This window comes from Trichomycterus rosablanca, chromosome 14, assembly GCF_030014385.1.
Source record: "Trichomycterus rosablanca isolate fTriRos1 chromosome 14, fTriRos1.hap1, whole genome shotgun sequence".
NCBI lineage: Eukaryota > Metazoa > Chordata > Actinopteri > Siluriformes > Trichomycteridae > Trichomycterus > Trichomycterus rosablanca.
In genome coordinates, this window is record NC_086001.1 from 22,914,267 (window position 1) to 22,928,249 (window position 13,983).

General features: G+C 41.2%; 1 long non-coding RNA gene and 1 pseudogene across 1 annotated transcript; one reads left to right on the forward strand and one right to left on the reverse strand.

Moving 5' to 3' along the window:
* Nucleotides 1-13,983, reverse strand: part of LOC134326210 (zinc finger protein 850-like) — a 157,389-nt pseudogene that overhangs the window by 88,639 nt on the left and 54,767 nt on the right.
* Nucleotides 2,461-3,791, forward strand: LOC134325949 (uncharacterized). The gene is made up of 3 exons (XR_010014426.1): nt 2,461-2,575; nt 2,664-2,732; nt 2,895-3,791. It is a non-coding gene; the product is annotated as an uncharacterized LOC134325949 (long non-coding RNA).

Consider the following 13,983-nt stretch of genomic DNA (forward strand, 5'->3'; position numbering starts at 1 on the left):
TATGTAGTGTTTATGGTATTTGAGCTGGATGGATAGATGGAAGTTAACATGTCAGACATCCCAAGTTGCAAAAACTCATTTCAGGGAGTTAAAAAAAAGCTAAAAACCTCTCGCACAAAGCAAAGGATATGGGTGATAACAGAACTTTTAGGAGCTGCTAACTGAGCTACTAAACTAACTGTTCACGTCACAAACATTAATGTGTACTAAATAGTGCACTAGATAGTGTGCAAGATAATAGATTCATGTTCCCTACATAGTGCACTAGATTGTATATTAAATTTTTTTTTATGTTTTTACTTAGTGCACTAGATAGTATACTAGATAATAGACTTACGTTTCTTACATAATGCTTTAGGTAGCGTATTAGTTAACGGATTTAGCGTATTAGTTAACGGATTTAGGTTCCCTACATAGTGCTCTAAATTGTATATCAGATAACGGATTTATGTTCCCTACATAGTGCACTAGATAGTGTATTAGACAACACATTCATGTTCACTACATAGTGCACTAGAAATTATAACTAGATGATGATTTATGTTCCCTACTTAGTGCACTAGACAGTATATTATACAATTGATTTATGTTCCCTACACAGTGCGCTAGATTGTATATCAGATAACGGATTTAAAACATGATCGTATTAATAAAGTCTGTGTCGTCTGCGTGTGTGTGTGCGCTCTTGGCCGCTCGTTCTAGATTCCGGGAGATTTTATCTGACTTGCGGGAATCAGGGAGCCGTTGTGTATATGCTGGAGACTCCCGGAACTTTTTCTGTACTTTATTTTACAAAAAGCCAGAGTGTACAATGAGAGGGGGAATGGGCTCTTTGCACAACTACTTCCACATTTTCTTTAGGCGTTTCCGGTTTGGAGTTTCCGGTTTTCCAATACATTCGCAATGGCTGTATTTTTCAGTCGGTGTTTGCAAGAGCTTCCAAAAATGAATGTTAACTACGTTCATCGGATATGTAAGAAGACCAGTAAAGCCCCCTCTAGCAAGCTGGAGAAGGGCTTTAAATTGTATGCCTCGTCATACGTCCAAAACTACGAAGGTAGGGAAATGCGTATCTTATATTTTAGGTTAGCCCGCGATGTACGGAAAGAAGCTAATTAGCTAGCGGTAGCAAGGCTAACTACATTAGTGTTAGCTGGGTTAGTTTGTCCTGTTGACAAGTGGAAGTCTTATGTTGAAACTGCAACTTGGCTGTTGTTCATGATATTTAATTCTAGGCATGTTTTCTATTAAAATTATTATGTTTTATGTCTTTTTTCACCCTGTTATGCTATAATGGTCAGTATTGCTAACACAGCTTGACAGCATGAAAACGTTGCTAATTTGTTTACTAACGATGAGGTATATAGCTATCTAATGTACAAATTGTACAATTAATTGTATGTTATTTTTATTCAGTGTCGAATAGGGACAGGCTGTCAGGGGAGGTCAGTGTGAGAGCCTTGTGCTACAGATCCATGAAGAAGAACGAGTCAGCGCACAGTTTACGAGTAGGGAGGAAGTGTAGGGCTAAACCAGGGGTTTCAGACTTCACTCCTGTGTCCACAGCACTGCAGAGTTTAGCATTGACCTTATTTAATGTTCACTTCTTATATAACTGTCTTGTTCTAAAATTGGAAAAAGCTGTTGGCACCCAGGAGCTGAGTTTGACACTCTATGGCAGTGTTTCTCAGTCCTGTTCCTGACCGCTCCACACAGTTTTAAATATTCCATGATTCAACGTACCAAGTATTCGATATACCTGATCTACGGTAGCTCCAACTATTTATCAAACCAACTGTTTATCAAGCCACTAGTGAAGTGGATCATGTGTGTTGAGCTATGAGAGTTACCAGAAGTAGGATGAAGAGACACTGCTCTAGGAATGAACATATTGGCAAACCAGGAATCCCAAAGTCAGTCCTATGAACACCATACTTTGCAAATTTTTGTGTTTCCCCCACATGACCAGCTTTTACTTAGGTAACGAGCTGAATCTGGTTTGCTAGAATAGGAAAAGCACAAAAATATGCAAAACATGGGGTTTAATGACTGGGTTGGGATCTCTGTTTGCTCTGAAGTTCAGATGTTCAAACCAGTGTTCACTGTTCTTTGATGTTCTATGTTCTATATCCAAAACCTATTGCTATAAAATAAGCAAGAGGTTCCAGGTTCCATTCTTGGGGTGCTTATGCCATACACATTTTTTTCCTCTTAATTTTAAAACACTTTACTCAGGCTCACCCATGAGGAACTTAATTTGTTAATTAGTTAAATCAGGTTTTAGATAAGGTAAAACAAAAAAAGTGATATGGGATCCCCAGCACTGGTATAGGAACCCATGAATTAAACAGTCATTACTAATTTGCTTACCCCCTTACAGATCGGGCTACGTGATTCATCTCCTGTTGTGCTGACACACACATGCTGTTCATGTGTTGCAGGCACTGCCCTATGCAACCACATAGTGGCTTTGCTTTTTCAAACTGCACATTTCTCTCAGCTCAGTGTGCCAGTAGTTCCTCCTGTGCACAGCTGTACTGAAACCGAACAGCGCTGGCACAAACCTCGGACAATTGTAAGTTTATAATAATCACACTTGATAAGCATTCTAATTTAATGCACTGTCTGAACTACATTGCAGCAACGTTTGTCTCTCTTATTAGGGTGTAAAGCCAGGACCAATCAACAACATGATCACCTGTGCCAAATCAAAAGTCTCAAGGCGTAGTTAGGTAAGGTGATTAATTACTTTACAAATCTGCTCATTAGACCTGCAGTTGTACAATTTACCTGCTCTACCACACCTGAAATGTATAAATAGTTATAATTAACTTTAATTTATTATTAACCTGAATGCTTATAGTTTGGGGTATTGTCTCTACTTAAATTTGTAGGAGTGGACTCTACAGGGGCATGGTGGGCCCTTTACCGGATCCATGCATGTTTAGAGTGGCAGAGGCTTATGAAAAATTCAGCCTTGAAGACAAGCCGCTGGTGACCACCATGGGCATGGAACTCAACAAGCCAGCTGTGCAGTGTGCATTTGGTATGGTGCAGGAGGGCAGTGTTCTGTCATATCAGCAGCCTGTTTTACCATCACGACACATCACGCTGCATCCTGATGTTCCATCAACCCCACTTCTGCCTCTGAAAGACCACCACCTTGATGCACCCACCTGTGCTTTTGTGTGCACTGAACAGGAGCTTTTTGATATGGCTCACAAAATTGAGGTGTCAACTCGGGAGCAGAGTTCTTGGGCTGAGTGGCATCTGCTCCGCAAGCCTAGAGTAACAAATAATTAATAAATAATAATAATAAATAATAAAAAATAATAAATATTGGAAACAGAATTTGTTTAGACTTAATGTTTTAATGTACAAAGAGTATACAAAATATTTACAGAACCTGGTGTGTCTAAAATATGCTCTTTTACAGTTTAATAAATACATAATTTGTGGACAGAAATGAGAAAATGTAAATATTGAATATTCTGTATACTTATTAAATTATAGGGCGGCACGGTGGGTAGCAGTGTCGCCTCACAGCAAGAAGGTCCTGGGTTCGATCCCCAGGTGGGGCGGTCCGGGTCCTTTCTGTGTGGAGTTTGCATGTTCTCCCCGTGTCTGTGTGGGTTTCCTCCGGGTGCTCCGGTTTCCTCCCACAGTCCAAAGACGTGCAAGTGAGGTGAACTGGAGATATAAAATTGTCTGTAACTTTTCAATATAACTTGTGAACTTGTGAAGTGTAAAACATGATATTAAAATCCTAATAAACAAACAAAATTAAATCACATGTTTACTTAATAAAAGATTGTTTGTGTTTTTGTGAAACAGTGCATTGTGTTTTTATGTAAAGAACTGGTGTGTAATGCAAATTATTTACATGTTTGCTTAATTAAATCAGGAGCTGAATTTAAAGTGTTGAGAAATACAACAGTATAAATTACAGCTTTATTTTTTATTTAACCCATACCTTAACTAGTGCTTTGTTTTGATAGTTTGACAACAGGCATGCCACTGTACATAACTGGCTAATGTTTACTGTATGGGAAAGGGAAATTAATTTGCCGTGGAGCCTGAGTGCTGTAGCTGTTCCATTAAAAAAAGCAATGGTACTGCACCCTTCGTCAATCTTCTCCGATTATCTGGAATTTTTGGTTCAACCAAGTGGTCTGGTAAGAAATGTCTGCTACAGACCTTCGTATAAGGCGAAATAGTAAAGTGGTCCCGACGGATGTTTATTAGCCACTGCCTCCTGAGTTCATAGCTGGGAAGCTATGAAAACTTCCATTAAACTTCGCCGACGCCGAGCAAAGAGGAACACAACAGTGCTCTGAATATTTCTTGAGCTGTTTCTGAAAACGTTCCGATATAAAAACTTTACACCGGACACTCATTTTAATCTCACGAAGGTTTTGCATATGCCGATGAATGTAAACAATACTACCGGAAACGATCAAGCCGCACTATTTGAAAACAGAAATGCGTCATAGCCTTGAGTGCAAGTAGTCCATTAGATGATCAGAATCTGATAGGTCTAGATAGGCCTATAAATTTCTCTAGATATTTACATGCAGTCTTTACTTTTTTGGCAGGAATGCCCTCTCTCTCCTTGCATCCATCCATCTCTCCCTGTTCCAGGTTTGTTCCCGCTGTCCGCACTAACCTCGCGAGAACTGCCACTTGCAGCAGCCTGGGTAGCAGTTCTCTAGTGACTGGGTGGCAGTCTCTAGTGACATTTAAGTTTGGAGAGGCACAGGAATGTTTTTTAAAATTATAATATAATACGGGAAATTTACGGGAAAATACTAATAAAAGTCCAGAGTGCTAACCATTACACCATGGAACCACACAGTGAGGTCTTACTTAAGCCCAAATGTTAATAATTAGTCATTTAGAAGCAAGTTGGCTGTTAGATGTCGCTGTAAACAATGATTTGCGATTATATTTTGGGATGGAGCAGTCACATGTGGAACACTATAACACTACTAGTGCTATTATAATATTCAGGCTGGATAAATGGATGGAAATTAACACGTCATTAAAGATGACTCTAAACTAGCACAAGCAGTTGTGATGCTGTTGTACTGCACATGCGCTGAATGCTACCATCCTGAAACTGCTAATATTTCTTAATCTTCGACCTCACACCGGGCCCCAAATAAAAGCAGTAAGGTCCCATTGAGATTTGAACTTGGATCACTGGATTCAGAGTCCAGAGTGCTAACCATTACACCATGGAACCCTGACACCATGAAAACTAAACGTAATGATTCGCCATTTGCTAAGTAAATAAAGCAAAAATACACAACTTCTGACTTTACTTTTACATCTCAAGTGATTTAAACTTATGTGATTGATATAATTGACTGAAATCAATTGACAAAACTGAGGTCATTTAGAAGTTTTAAACACTAAATAAAAGTAATTTTAGTTAAACATTGCCACCCAAGTATCAAAATCACAACAAAACGTTCCACTGTTGGAAAATTGCATTAAGTTCAGGACACAGTTGGCCCGTCCCTCCATGTCGCTCAGAAGCAGATGATTTGATGTTTGTGCACCTGTTCAGGAGATCACAAGTCACTAATGATCACACAGAAGTCACTTGATTTTAATACTGTTTGGTTTTTTAAATGAGATCCAACAAGCTCATGGTAAGATGTCCAAATAATTTTTGCCACATAGTGTATCATTACCATTGCTAAGGAGTTAATATGTGTGTCTACATCACTTCATCTATCTATACGTGTCTAACATATGTATCTATTCTGTTAATATTAATAAGCATGCAAACACACATACACACACACACACACATGCTTCCACATTTACATGTTTTTGCTGTATGTGTTATGTAGATAATATTTAGGTGATTTGAATGCTCATTGCTGAGTACTATCAACTTAGTGAATCAACTCTTTCGAGTCTATTCTTGTCGTTCGACTTAAAGAACCGGATTAAAGAATCGACTCAATTGATTCATTTGATCGCGCAGACTCACTCGCTCTCCCGCTGTGCGCTTCTCAAACTGAACCATGGCTGGATTACTGACCGGGCCAGTGGGGCCAGCGCCCAGGGGCCCTTGAGGTCAGGGGGCCCCGGGGGGGCCCTGGCCCAAAACATTTTGCGATGCCTATCAACATTTATGATACAATATATTTTTATTTCCGAGGGCCCTCCATTTTAAGGATCCTCTGACTATTAGGGACTTTGACCCCAGGGCCTCTTGGGGGCCCTAGACATGCTTTTGGGGCCCCTAGCCATGCTTTTGGGCACTAGCCATGCTTTTGCGGGCCCTAGCCATGCTTTTGGGTCCCTTATGAAAATGGATGAGGCGCTGTGGCACTGCTCTGACTTCGACTTCTGGCTATTAGGGGTCCTAGGAAAGAGGGGGGAATTTTTTTTAGAGGGCCCTGGTTATGAGAGCCCCTACCAGGGGGCCCTAGAGAAGAGCAGGGCATACCATTAGAGGGCCCTTGATCATGAGGGCCCCTGCTTCCATAGAAGTAGTTTACCATGGCTCCTTGACTTTCTAGGGACCTACAAATTGCCAGGCAATCTACCATATTTCATAACAGACGTTTTGTTGCAAATATGCGATTCAGGCCCTTACTTAATGTTTCTGAATTTGTATTGTTTCAAAATTATTATGTTCAATTTCTCTTAAGCGCAGAGACACAAATTAATTTAGCAATTTTGCAATTATTTAAACTTAAGACAAGCAATTTGTCTGATGAATGCTATCTTTGACACCGATTAAATTGAGTGAATTTGGCCAAGGGTGTGATTTCACTTATGTGAAAACAACAAGCCATTTGACTAGTTTCATGTTTCCCCTTTAATAAACAACAGTAAAGAGACCAGTGGTCACTCTAGCTCTAAAGGAATGCATGAAAGGAAAAGTGCCTTTTCATACAACAGAACTGCAAGCTAATTTTACTCAGTAGCACAATTTTGGTTTGGTGACAGATGATGAAACAGCAAGTGGTTTTGTTGTAGAAGCTGTGGCTGCGTATGCGTGTAACCCTGATATTTTGTTTGAGGATTATTTATTGGAAAACATATTTTATTCAGATTGTTATTCAATGACTATTCAATGACAGTTTGACATGACTTGACATGTTTCAAGGCAGTGTGAAGGGGTCTCGACAATAATTAAACTTGATTTAATATCATTAACACAGCATTTTTAATATACTCAAAACCTTCCCCCTGTCTCCCTCGCCATGCCTCTCTCTCTCTCTCACACACACACACACACACACACACACACAAAACAGCATTTTTTGTAGTAGATAGTGGCTGCCCCTCCCCCACTCTCTCACTCAGTGGTGAAAAATTGTTACATTGCCCTAAATTCCCACGGGGGCTGAGCCAATCAGGTGTTGCGAGAACTTCCAAGTGAATATGCAAGATCTATATAAAACCCCCTGCCAGTATCAAAACTCCTCACATTCAGACAGTTCAGCTTGCGAACTTGCTCTGTGCTTTTACTACAACTTTTACCTTGCTATTACCAGATCAGCAACCAACAGCCTTTTTAAAGGCTCATTGCCCTTTATACTGCATTATATTATTTTATAATATATATAAACATTTTTATATTATACTATACTATACTATATTGCATATATTCTGTTACATTCTTTTCATAGTCTTTTCAAAGGCTTATATATTATATTATATTATATTACATGATATAATATTATATTACTATATATAATATATTAAACTTTGAAAGGTTCACAGCCTTTTTCAAGGCTAGTGTAACGTTGCTAACTAGCAACTCACAGCTTTTTTAAAAGCTTATTGTTATTTGCATATTACATGATTGATAATAGTAGAAGTGTAAGCTTTATAATATTAGTACATACATACAATACATTTACAATAACAACAATTTATAGCTAAATAGTTATAGGTCAGCCTTTTTTTTATTACATATTGTATCTGGTTCTACAATTTTGTGATTGTATTTTTTTCCTGAACATACAACATAGAAACAACATAGTAAGTATTGGATAGGAATAGGAATTTGCAAGACAAGCTTCTATATTTGCATCTTAAGAAACACTTGCCATTAATAACATGAATCCCAAACAAAAAAGTGGTGCCTCAAAAAGAAAAGCAAAAAAGATTAAGGAAGCAAATCAGGCAGATTTCCTGAAAAGCGTTCCTTTGATCTCAAACTTCTTTGAGAAACCGCTGGATATGAGTGAGACAAGTATTGCTAATGTTAGCAGTGATCAGAGTTCTAGCAATGAAGATGTGATCACCACTGGCTTAGTGTCACCTGTCAGTGACTATGTACCTTTGCAGACCCAGTCAGGTGCAGAGCAGGAATGCCAGCCCTGCCAGGCTACCACAGACCAGCAGCAGAAAGACCATGAAAGGAAAGTTGCAGGTGTGTCAGACCCACAATCAGACCAGCCAGCTGCATCGTGTGAGTGTCGTTTTTCAAATGAGGAGGGCAAGGACCCCAACTCCTGGTGTGAAACGGTCAACGACCCTGCTTTATGGCCCAGTACCATTACCGACCAAGCCAAGTCGATTCTTGTTAGTAGAGGAGAAGCTGCATTTCAAAACAGAAGTGCTAAGTACCCAGCCTCAGTCAGGGATAGAGGCATTGGGGGTAACAGTAGGAGCTTTACAAATGCTCTAATCAGTTGCTCTCTACCCAACGGGCAAACTGTGACTAGGCAGTGGCTACTTTACTCTCCTTCAACTGGCTGTGTGTATTGTTTTGCTTGCAAACTGTTTTCCAGTAAGCACAATACTTTTGTTCATGGATTTTCTGACTGGAAACATTCAGAGCGGATTGGTGAGCATGAGGGGAGTGTGGAGCATAGGGTGTCACGTCCTTAAAGAGTTTTTTCTTTATTTGTGGTACTTTTCCTCCCTCTACAGGTGTTTTATAGTGATTTATTGTTTTCTTGTGTAATTTCAGCCTTTGTGTTGATTGGTTAGTTTGTTCACATGACATGATCAGGTTATAGTTCATGGTGTGATCTGGGAAATCATTAGAGGTTACATGCCATGCGGTCAGCTTACAGCTCTAGTTATTGCTTCTATCCATTCTGTTGTTTGTGCCTTGAAGAGGTATCGCTTGTGAGTTATATTTATGTTTACATTTAATATAATATTAGTGTAATGCTGTTAATATGTTACATTTAAATATTTACTTTTATAATTACGTTTACATCGAAATGTTGATATTTGCATATTATTTGAATATGGTATTTCTAACCAGTGCTTTCTTTCTGTATTATTTCAGTTTTACAAATTAATTGTTACTTGAGAAATGAAGACAACAGTAAAGAGTACTTAACTTTACTCCAGCTTCTGACTTTTTCTTGGAACTTTGTTAGCTATCTGTCAATTTGTGTACAGACACACACACTGAGGACAGAATATAGGGCTTGCATGCTAGCATTATATAATCGCTCCAGAGGCACAGCAACAATTGATTCTGATATTGTCAAACAAATTGATGCAGAAAGACAATACTGGCGGGAAGTTTTGAAAAGAGTTGTTGCAGTCATCCAGTTTTTGGGGGAGAGGGGACTTGCTTTCAGGGAAGATGATGAGCTATTAGGATCAGCCCACAATGGTAATTTTTTGGGCATCATAGAACTCTTAGCCAAATTTGACCCATTCCTAGCTGAGCACCTCCAAAGGTTTGGAGGTAAGGGAAAAGGTTCTGTGTCCTACTTATCATCGACAGTGTGTGAAGAATTTATCCATTTGATGGGACAGAGAACAAAGCAGGCAATTGTTAATGAGATCAAAGAATCAAAATACTTCTCTGTTATAGTTGACTCCACTCCAGACCTTGCTCATGTGGACAAACTTACTTTTATTTTCAGGTTTGTTAATAATGACGGACATGTAGTTGAGCGTTTTCTAGCTTTTGAGCCTATTGAAAACCATAGTGGGGACAGTTTGGCAGAGTGTGTCATTGCTATGGTGGAGAATCTGGGCCTAGACTTATCCAACTGTAGGGGCCAGTCATATGATAATGCAGGTAACATGTCGGAAAAGTACAATGGAGTCCAAGCTCATCTTAAACAAAGAAATCCTTTGATTTGTTATGTCCCCTGTGCAGCACATTCACTGAATTTAGTTGGTGTCAATGCTGTTGACAGTAGCCCAGAAGCTGGACGTTTTTTTGACTTTGTACAGGCAATGTACACATTTTGTGCATCATCTACACACAGGTGGGGAAAGGTTTTCCGTGATACTGATATCAAACTCACACTGAAATCACTGTCAGGTACTCGATGGAGCGCACGAGCTGAGTCAACTAAGGCTCTTTGGAAATATTATGCACAACTGAGAGAGGCATTGAATGATATGTCTATAAATATAGAGGAGAAATGTGTAACTCGAAGTGAAGCCTCTGCACTCTGTGACAAATTGGACACGTTGGAGATGGCCTTCATGGCATACTTCTGGGACACAATACTACAGAGGTTCCAAGCCACAAGCCTGCAGCTGCAGAAGCATGATATTGACATATGTACAGCTAGACAACTTCTCTTGTCTTTACGAGACTTTGTGGCAGCACAGAGAGATAACTTTGAGGTGTTTGAAGGGGCAGCTTTAAATGTCACCACTGCTGTCTCCCAAGAGTACAGGCATGACCTCCAGCGTACAAAGAAGCGCAAAATTATGTCTGATGATAGTGCAGAGCCAGGTGTAGCATTTAACGGAAAGGACAAGTTTCGGATCGAAACTTTCAATGTTGTCATTGACAAACTTGTGTCTTGTCTCAACCACCGTTTGAATGCATACACACACTTAACTGAGCTATTTGATGTTCTTTTCATGCCTGACAATATGTCCAACAGTGAGGGGGGGCCCTTGGCAAATCTTTGCCCAGGGGCCCAGACTATCCTTAATCCGTCCTTGATCATATCCGTCGCTGCCGTGCCACCTGGCGAAAAGCAAGACAGGCTCTTTTAGCCTCTCAACGCTCCATGAAGCGTAATGCTGATCGCAGGCGACAGCCGGCTCTCACGTTCCGGCCGGGCCAACGAGTTCTCCTGTCGACGAGGGATCTCCCCGTCAAAGGTACCCCTCATAAGTTGGCACCCAGGTACATTGGCCCGTTCAAGGTGGTCAGACGGATAAATCCGGTGACATATAGGTTGGAGCTGCCTCCCAGGATGAAGGCGCACCCAACCTTTCATGTCTCCCAACTTCGCCCATTTGCGTGCGAGGGAGCTAGACCCCCTCCCCAACCTCCCGCCCCTCGTATCATCCAGGGTGCCCCTGCATTCACGGTTTGCCGCCTCCTGGATAGCAGGAAGGTGCAGGGCAGCACCCAATACGTGGTGGATTGGGAAGGTTACGGCCCCGAGGAGCGTTCATGGGTACCGGCTCGTCAGATCCTGGACCCTGAACTGATCCGCGAGTTCCGACGGAACCGGACCGCAGGTCTTGGGACCTCGGGAGCTGTCCCTAGAGGGGGGGTACTGTTAGGGTGCCTGCGACGGCTGGTGAAAATACTACCAGTTCCCAGCGTCGCAGGCGTTACAGAACAACAAAGAGCTTGGCCTCAAATAGTAGGCCAGCTCGTTAGGGGCGAACGACCTGCACCTGCGATCTCCCTATTTAAGGGGGCGTCGCCAGGTTGCAGGCGTCGCACCTTTTCCTTTTGTTTGGCTTGGTTGCACGGCACCGTCTTTGTTAGGGAAAGTCTGGTTACCCCTGGCGCTTTTAGAGCGTTCGGGTGTGTAGGTCGCCAGGCCGAGGTAAATCCAGGATTTTGGTTCTCTTATCTAGGGTCAGCAGGTGCGATTCCGTGCAGCCCTCGCGCTGCTGTTATTTTTTAGCGTTTTAATAATAGCTACCGTTTGCGCTGTTAGCAACGGGCTAAAGCTACATAAAACTCCTCCCACACTGTGAGCACTGATGAGAGCTGCGTCCAGAATCGCATACTTCCATACTCAATAGTACACGAGAGCAGTACGCGAGAGCGGTTAGTATGTCCGAATACACAGTATACATAAAAAGGTACGCGAGAAGTACCCGGATGACCTACTTCTTAAGCAGCCATGTTCGAGTATGCAACCCATAATGTATCCCATAATGCAACTGTAGCTGCGAAGTGGAAGACAAAACAAGAAATTGGGGAGAAGGAGGAGTCCTCTGTGTACAGAGGTGTAAGATAAACAAAATAAAAATGTTATTATTGTGTACAACCATAAATAACGTTATGATTAGCGCAAAAAGACGATAAATATCCAAAAATTTGGCAAGTGGGGCTTGACTGTAACTATGGTGGTCTGTAACCATGGCGATAATACGTCATCACGTCATCACTTGATGTTGGTAAGATGGCGGACGTAGTACGTAGGGGTGTTGTTACTTCTGTACTGAAAGAGCTGCGTACTTCCTCCAATCTAGTACAGACTCTGTTAGTATCTGATTCCACACGGTTTCTCTCCAGTGTGAATGTGAAAGCACTCTGTTGATTAAAACTCTTTCCACATTGAGAGCACTGATATGGTTTCTCTCCAGTGTGAATGCGCTGGTGTTTTTTGAGATTACTCTGTGTATTAAAACTCTTCCCACACTGTGAGCACTGATATGGTTTCTCTCCACTATGTATGCGCAAGTGTATTTTAAGCTCACTCTTTGCATTAAAACTCTTAACACACTGTGAGCACTGAAACGGTTTCTCTCCAGTGTGAATGCGCTGGTGTCTTTTGAGAGAACTCTGTTGATTAAAACTCTTCCCACACTGTGAGCACTGATACGGTTTATCTCCAGTGTGAATGCGCTGGTGTGTTTTGAGATCACTCTGTCCATTAAAACTCTTTCCACACTGTGAGCACTGATACGGTTTCTCTCCAGTGTGAATGTGCTGGTGTTTTTTGAGATGACTCTGTTGAATAAAACTTTTTCCACATTGTGAGCACTGATACGGTTTCTCTCCAATGTGAATGCGCTGGTGTATTTTGAGATTACTCTGTGTATTAAAACTCTTCCCACACTGTGAGCACTGATATGGTTTCTCTCCACTATGAATGTGCAAGTGTATTTTGAGCTCACTCTTTGCATTAAAACTCTTCCCACACTGTGAGCACTGAAACGGTTTCTCTCCAGTGTGAATGCGCTGGTGTCTTTTGAGAGAACTCTGTTGATTAAAACTCTTCCCACACTGTGAGCACTGATACGGTTTATCTCCAGTGTGAATGCGCTGGTGTGTTTTGAGATCACTCTGTCTATTAAAACTCTTTCCACACTGTGAGCACTGATACGGTTTCTCTCCAGTGTGAATGCGCTGGTGTATTTTGAGATTAATCTGTTGAATAAAACTTTTTCCACAGTGTGAACACTGATATGGTTTCTCTCCAGTGTGAATGCGCTGGTGTCTTTTGAGATTAATCTGTTGAATAAAACTTTTTCCACATTCTGAGCACTTACAGTGTATCACAAAAGTGAGTACACCCCTCACATTTCTGCAAATATTTCATTATATCTTTTCATGGGACAACACTATAGACATGAAACTTGGATATAACTTAGAGTAGTCAGTGTACAGCTTGTATAGCAGTGTAGATTTACTGTCTTCTGAAAATAACTCAACACACAGCCATTAATGTCTAAATAGCTGGCAACATAAGTGAGTACACCCCACAGTGAACATGTCCAAATTGTGCCCAAATGTGTCGTTGTCCCTCTCTGGTGTCATGTGTCAAGGTCCCAGGTGTAAATGGGGAGCAGGGCTGTTAAATTTGGTGTTTTGGGTACAATTCTCTCATACTGGCCACTGGATATTCAACATGGCACCTCATGGCAAAGAACTCTCTGAGGATGTGAGAAATAGAATTGTTGCTCTCCACAAAGATGGCCTGGGCTATTAGAAGATTGCTAACACCCTGAAACTGAGCTACAGCATGGTGGCCAAGGTCATACAGCGGTTTTCCAGGACAGGTTCCACTCGGAACAGGCTTCGCCAGGGTCGACCAA